Source organism: Nelumbo lutea, chromosome 3 (genome assembly GCF_056320005.1).
Source record: "Nelumbo lutea isolate HS-2025 chromosome 3, American lotus-T2T, whole genome shotgun sequence".
NCBI classification, from domain to species: domain Eukaryota; kingdom Viridiplantae; phylum Streptophyta; class Magnoliopsida; order Proteales; family Nelumbonaceae; genus Nelumbo; species Nelumbo lutea.
In genome coordinates this window covers 17667141-17674819 of record NC_142686.1, presented here as the reverse complement: position 1 = coordinate 17674819, position 7679 = coordinate 17667141, and the positions used below count along the sequence as shown (strand labels likewise).

General features: G+C 38.8%; 1 pseudogene across 9 annotated transcripts; it reads left to right on the top strand.

Annotated features, from left to right (window-relative positions):
• The first annotated feature begins 776 nt into the window (after nt 1-776).
• Nucleotides 777-7477, top strand: LOC148863283 (F-box protein At5g39250 pseudogene; annotated as a pseudogene). Of its 9 annotated transcripts, none has more exons than XR_016110677.1 (3): nt 786-1003; nt 1655-1772; nt 6399-7477. The product of XR_016110677.1 is annotated as an F-box protein At5g39250 pseudogene, transcript variant X7 (transcript). The 9 variants fall into 9 exon arrangements; XR_016110674.1 differs by having other exon boundaries at nt 791-1003; nt 6360-7477; XR_016110676.1 differs by having other exon boundaries at nt 820-1003; nt 1655-1699; nt 6360-7477.
• The last annotated feature ends 202 nt before the right edge of the window (nt 7478-7679 follow it).

The following is a 7679-nucleotide window of genomic DNA, read 5'->3' as shown; positions in this document are numbered from 1 at the left end:
CCTCGAAATGGGGGTGTCAATGGTATTTTAAAATTCGATTCGAATTCGATATTTGATATAATCAAATCGAATTTGGATAATTCGAATATTTAATTGATCGAATTTGGATATCTTATTTTTATCGAATAGTTAATTGGATTCAAATTTGAACATGATCTGATTCGATTTGATAAATATCTAAATTCGACCGATTATTTAATTCTTATATATAATATATATGATAATTAAATTATATTAATAATTTATATATTTATATACTTTATATCCGTAAAATATTTATTTTATATATTTATTAATTATCTAAAATAATTAATTAATCGAATCGGATATTCAAATATTTAATTGAATTTGAATATTAATTTTTAATATCCATCAGATATGAATTAAATTCGAATATCAGATTTTCTACTCGAATTCGAATTGAGATATTGCCTGATCCGATTCGAATTCGATCCCTTTACTCCCTTGCCTCGAAAGCTCGCTGTGTCTTCCGCAAACGCAGAACCGAAAGGATAAAAAGGAAAAAATAGAAAATTTCAGGGTTAGAAGAGACATTTCTTAATTTGCACGCAACAGTGCTCAGTTATTCTCCACCGTGGATCGATTAACCCATGGTGATGATGGTAAGGACTAAGGAAAGGAGAGACTTGAGAGTTGAGAGAGACGCCCACGTGAGAGAGGCTTATCCAACACGATTCGTACTCGTTGGCTTGTGGGGGCCACGGTATTGAAAAACCGGCCCCAGATCCTTTTATTAATATTATTATTGGATCATGTATGATGGTATCTCAAAACAAAATGAGGAAAATCTTGGATCCCATGAACGGTAGGAAGAAGGAAGATATGGCCACTGGCACTGTGTTTGAAATGTACCTTTTCTCTTTCTCCTTCGTCCTTCCTTCGTCGGGTGGATAGATGTGGATGGTGCTAAAAGGATCTATCTCTCTCTACTCTTAACGAGGACACAAAAGTGTAGGGTTTACCGTCTCGACCGGGGAAAAAGGTAAGCCGTTTGAATCTCTTCTGAAAATTCTCTTCTATCAATCTCCCATTTCTCATTCGGATCGCATCTTCGTGATTGCCTGGTTCCTGCTCTAGTGAATTTGGTTAATTTTTCATTTTTTTTCTGTTTTTTGATCTTATACTTCTCGTTGCCGTGTTGTTTATTTATTGGTCTCCTTGACGAGTTCGAATGTTCCATTAGAGAATTTATTTGGTTCTTTGCATTCTTTTCTTTGATTTCGGGCTGATATGGAAGTGGAACTCATTTCTTTGCCATGTTTCTTTCTTTAATCGAATTGTTTGCTTAAATTTCGTTGTTTTCTTGTACGGTTCTGAATTTTTGATATTCCTTTCCTCTTCATTGACCTCAGCATTGTTTATTGATTTTTGCGGTGGGCCGCATTTGGTTTCGGGATTGTTCCTCCTGAAAAGCTCCGATTTTTCAGTTTTCGTCTCTTCTCTTTCCTAGCTCTCTAGTGGCTTAAATAGATTAAAATTCTTATGTTTTGCTGTGATTTTTTTATTAAAAATCAGTTCCTTATTTGCTTCAACTGAGAAATTCTATTCCTCTGGTATTTCTAAATTCAATGCAAACTGGTTGGGTTGAATTTTGTTTCTTATAGCACTCCAATTTGGAAATTTTGAAGTGCAGAGAATTTTGCAAGCGCGGGGAGTTGTTTGTTTTTATTCGCCCTTGGTATAAGTCTCTGTTTTTGTTCCTTCGTTTTACACTGGAGCATGAGATTTACCTAATCCTGTATCTGAAGCCTGTAAGATAATAAGACAAATTTGATTCATTATTTCCTTTCCTTTTCTTTTTCCTTATCTGTGAGTAAAAAAAAATGAATTGGTTCAAATTCTGTTGTAATCACTGACTTAAGAGCTTCCTGTGATTCAAAATATTAGGTTTCTTTACTTTTTTTTTTTCTTTTTTGTTGCATTGGTGTAGAAAAATCTTCCCACGTATCATAAAACTTTAGAGCATCTTGCTTGGAGTATTTAAGATTGTAGATTGTAGCCCTGAAATGCTAAATACAAATTCCTCAGGTTGGAATAGCTCACTTGCAGACTAAAAGAAAGGTAGGAATCTAGTCTAGCGATTGAAAAAACATAGCTCACATGCAGAGAGGATGGGCAGTTGGGCACAGCCTAAACCAAACCAAAACCCACCATGATAAACATGGACCTGATTGTGTTCTGGTAAATTAAACCAAACCTTATTGAACCAGTTCAACAGGCCTGAGCAACTATACATACCTTGAGACAGAGAGGACTTTAAGCACTTAGATGTTAATCTAGTACCGGCAAGAGTAGAAACTTAAAATAGTTGAAATGGTGCTAAATTTTATAAGAAAAAAGTATTCCAAATAGTGTGCTTCATTCTGAGAATGAGCCTCCTATGAAGACTCTTAACCATTATTTTGTGCTTTGATTTCAACCTCACAGCAGGGGAGGTGTCAAATGTTTGTGATAACTTTCATCAGAAAGTAAACTTGTGTTGCTTATTTATCTCCTTGATGGCTCAGAGGTTGGTTCTTCTGCTCCAACCCCTTGACTTTTCCTAAGGCTGTCATATTTAGAACTGTAACATCCTTTAGCTCGTCACATGCATATGTTTAGCGGAAAAAGAGGAAAGAAGAATGAATGAAATAAAGGGCTTCATAAGAGTTTATAAGTGGATTATGGAGAGAGCTATGGACTTGCAAAGGTGGTAAGTACCTGAGGACTTAAATCAACAAAGTGTAGGGTGTATGCTCTTGGTAGAGTAGGGTGGCATGGGTTGTTGTGCTAAAGTCCTATAGTTGGGATAAGGCCTTCTTGAGTCGAGAGCATAATGTAGTCTCATATGTCCATGATATCTATGACTTCTAAGAATACCCATTAAGAGCACTCATTATTTCAATCAGATCGTCTTTGTATTCAGGATTGCTTTTGCAAGGAATGCCATGCCTACTTAGCCTACAAACATGTATTCTTGGAGACTTGTCTAGTTAATTTTGTTTATCTGTTTTGTTCAAGGTTTAAAATGTCAATGTTGGTGGAAATGTCGGTCATCCAAATATAAGAAACATGTCAGAAATGTTGGAAGTATTGTATGCAAATATAGTAAAAATTATTGACATGGTAGAAACATTGTAAAATATGCAAAATATAATGATATTTTATGAAATGATAAAAGAAGTAATAAGAACACCCTTTTAAATTATTATCTTGTTCCAAATCATTAAACCAAATTAGGAAACTAAGGTTATAGACAAAAGAATACGTTCTGAAGTTGCCTCGTAAACCTTAAGATTTAGAGTTTAATGATAGAATGAGTTAAAGCAAAATTTAAACTCATATAAAATGTAAATGGTTGTTATAGATCAACCAAATAATCTATTGCACAAACAAAAACTAATATTTAACTTCATGTTTGAAATGAATATCGAACTAGTAAAATTTCATGTCGCTACCCATGGAAGTGGAAATGGAAATATGTCATCAAAACTATATCTTGCCCTCCACATAGTGTTGGTAGTGTTCATTGGGGAATATGTCAATTTTAAACCATGGTTTTGTTCTAGGCATTCACTTGTTACTTACCAAAATAATCTCTCACAGAGGTTCCAATCTGACCTACTTTGAAATTGGTCCATCATAAAACAAACCAAATTTGATCTGACCCAAATCTAATGGATTGGATTGGATTGGACCCCATCTATTCCAAATTGATTGAATTTACAGAAATCACTAGATAATTATAAGAATATAAAAAATTATAGGAAAAATACTTAAACTTTTCAAAATATATAAAATTGCAGAAAAATAATTCTGCAAGCATATACAAACCCATCTTGGGCAAGCCTTCTGATGTCACTAGTCACTACTGCCTCAGATATGCTCGAGGATGGTGATGACCAATTGCACGTCAGCTTACCAGAATCCAACCCCCATCCACCTCTGTGTTTTATGTGGACTGGTTTGTCCCCTATTTTGGTGGTAGAATTGTTTGCAATTGACATTGCAAGCCTCAACGGAAATGTCAAGAGAGGTAAGAAGTGGACCTGCCACAGACTATTGCAAGGCATTTGACTGTGAGAGTGAAGATTTAAGTGAATTGGCTTCGAAGAGCATAGACTAAGATAATCAATGGCCATGATGAAATCTTGGTAGTGAGCCTTACAAACCTCTTTGTTATCTGATTCTTTGGATTTGACAGAGTAGTGAAGGTGGTAGAGGGTTTCAGGTTTTGTGAAGGTGAAGGCTTTCCACACAAAGGGACATAGATCCTTGCCGTTACAAATGGTCGAGGAGAGGAGGAGCTGGTCAAGCTTATGGAGGGAATTTCCATTGTTGGTGAAGGGGGCAATTTTCCATCTTGCCTTTGAGGACTGCACCATTGTTTTGCTGTTATGATCTGTTGGGGGGGGGGGGGGGTGGAACAGTTAGGGTAGCATCTAGATTGACAGAATCTGTTGGTATGTGACAGAATATTTAGAAGTGGGAAGAGGAGGGAAAGGTGGGAGTGGGAGACAGCCTCCTAACTTGCTATAGTCTCTTGGATTCAATTGGATCTTGGAGTTTGTGGACATGTCCAATTCAAACTGCTAAAAGACTTGGACGAGAAAACCTGGATTGGTCCAACTCAACACAATATCTTGGAATGTCCAAATCAAATCACATTTGGTCCAGGTTGAGTCCAACCCAAACCTATTGACACCCCTACTGTCAGTCAGTTGCATATATATATATATATATTGATGAGGGTGGATTTGGCCCGACCTCGTAACAGAGAGACACGTGGACGTGACTCGACATAAGTGACAACACAGCATGGTCAGTTCGACACGTGGACGTGACTCGACATAAGTGACAACACAACATGGTCAATTTGACACGTGGACGTGACTCAACATAAGTGACAACACGGCATGGTCAGTTCGACACGTGGATGTGACTCGACATAAGTGACAACCCGGCATGGTCAGTTCGCTACAAAGCGACCTCGGGTACCCTGTTACCCCGAACTAAAGTTACTTTGAGCCAAGATCATCCCGAACTAAGATCACCTCGGTACCAGATTGCGACCAAGATAGCGGTACCAGGTCCGCTACAGATAGAGCCCAGACAACTGGACCACCTTGGAAAGAGTCCACCTCGGGACAAGCCTACCTCGGTGCAAGATCACCTCGGTACTAAGGCACTTCGGCATTCACAACAGGTTGGGTCTGAGGAACACGAGCTCAGGTGATGCTCGCCAACCGCCACATGGTAATTCCAAGGATCTCACCACCGTACCCCGCGTCTTGTGGGATCATGCCTTATAACGGTTAGTATTATCTCACCCACTCCCCGATTCAGGCGGAAATGGGCAACCTTACTGGTTGGTGGCGTTATCCCCAACTAACACGGAAACGAATCCTATCACAGCGGGGATCCAGGAACTACTCCACCAAACCCGTGAGGACTCCAGTATATAAAGGCCCCACCCCCCAGGGGCGAAGGTATGCGTAATCTCTACTCTTTAGTCTTCTTGTATTCTAAGTTCTCATTAGCTCGCAACCAAGTGCTGACTTAAGCATCGGAGCGACCTCGTCGGGTAAGCCACCCAGGTTCTCTGGTTCATCGAGCCCATCGTTGCTGGTAGCCAGATCATCTCCTGCAGGGAGCAGCCGGATTGTGCTACATCATATATATATATATATTTTCCTCCTGCAAGTAGGATTTTAGATTTATGCATTGATGCATAGTTAGAGTTGCAATTTGAATTTTGGGAGCTTAATGGACAAGGAGAAGGACAAAAAGAGGCATGCATTTAGGTGGTGAAGAAACATTTGACATAGGTTACCAAGTATAAAGAAGGTTGATTACGAGGCCTCACAGAGCTAGGCTGAGACTGCTGCTGCTGCTGGTGGCGATAACGATGATAATTTTGAATGTTATATTAATCAGCAACTTGGTAATCCAAACCAAAACAACAAGAAATAGGGTTTCAGAAAACCAATCTGAACTGAGCATTTATTGGAACGTGTGTCCTTCAAATTGGGTGATCCGTTTGCTTTTGTGGTCTTCACTCTTGCTGCATTTTCTTGCACTGAAGATCCAATGTTTGATGCATAGCATAACACTTGGTTGAAACTAGTATATTTGTGTGCATCATAAACAGAAACAGATAAAATCATAAAACTGAACATTAAAACATTCTAATTCCAGTTTACCTTTTTCTCATTTTAAATGTGTTCTCAACATATTTATTTTATGTTTCCTGAAGTTGTTTTTTTTAATATGCAGTTTTACTAGTTTTCAATAGTACATGACACCCAAAATTAGCAATTACAATCTACATGGAGATATTTGTTTGCTGTTTCCCTCAGGAACTTACCCGAGTATCTCATTGCTTTGGAGCTCTCCAGTGTCATAAGCCCTCTTCTGGATCTGTGCTTCCAGCTTTTGCTTCTGCTGCCTACTCTGCAAGTTGAACATGACTTGTGGGGAGGTCTTAAAGGTTGTGTTTCCTCTGCTGGATGGCAAAGACCTGGCTTCATGTATGCGGGTCTGTAGGCAGTGGAGGGACATTGCCAGAGACGACTATTTCTGGAAATGCCTCTGTGCTAAGCGATGGCCTTCTGTCTGCAAGAGACCTACCCCTCCCCCTCTAACCTACCACAAGCTCTACCAAACCTTCTATAAACGCCGTAAGCATAAAATGCTCCTTCCCCCAAGAATATCCTTTGACGACTTGGAATTCTACATTGACATCTGGGCAGAAGAGAGAATAATTTTCTCAGAAGTGGTCACAGGCCCCGTTCTTCGTGCCGGGATCAAGATGTTGCCTTCTGGTATCTGCGAGATGCTGAGATTTCACTTGGAGGATCCACAATACAAGATGACAGTCCCTGTAGAACCAAGATTTACTGTTCCTTTGAGCCAAACAATCAGTGTTTCTGTACTTGTAGGTCGCAGGGATACCAACAAGGTTGCATGCATCATCAATAAATCTTTGTTTGATTACATTGATAGGACAACCTACAGGGCCCTTGCTTTTGATTATCTCGACTTCTCGCCAGTCTACCCGTTCGTCTCAGGTATCAGGGCTTGGGTTTCTTTGTTGTTTATGGAAGATGGGAAGGATGGAGTCATTGATGTTTTTGGGATTGAGATGGATTTCTGCGACGCTGCTAGCTGTGAGGAAGAAGTTTTGTGGCTTTTGGACATGCTTGACTGGAAGTGAGATTCAATCGGTGATGTATCCGTTTCATGTTTAGTGTTGAAGGGTCTGTGCAAAGGTAAACAGGTGAGACAACTTGTTTTTGTTTAGGCAAGAAAAGAAAGGTGCTTGATCTGTCAATGCAAGATCAGTTCCTTCCTTTTAAAACTTGTATATATGTATTTATACTTGCAAATAAGTATGAATCTCTCTCTATCTCTCTCGTGTGTAGACATTACAAATACAAGGTTTAGGAATACAAAATGCAAGGTTTTGCACTGTAAATTGTATTTGTACTCTTCCCAAACGAAGCCTTATTTGAATAGTTCACGTTTGAATTTGATTAGGCGTTGCCGTGTTAATCAAGCTTAAATCTCAAAGTAAATTTTATTAATTTTTCGAATTCAAATTTGGCCAATAAAATATTGTGTTAAATACTTCAATTACCTTTCGATTCTGCGAAATTGATTAATTATATAGTCTTAAC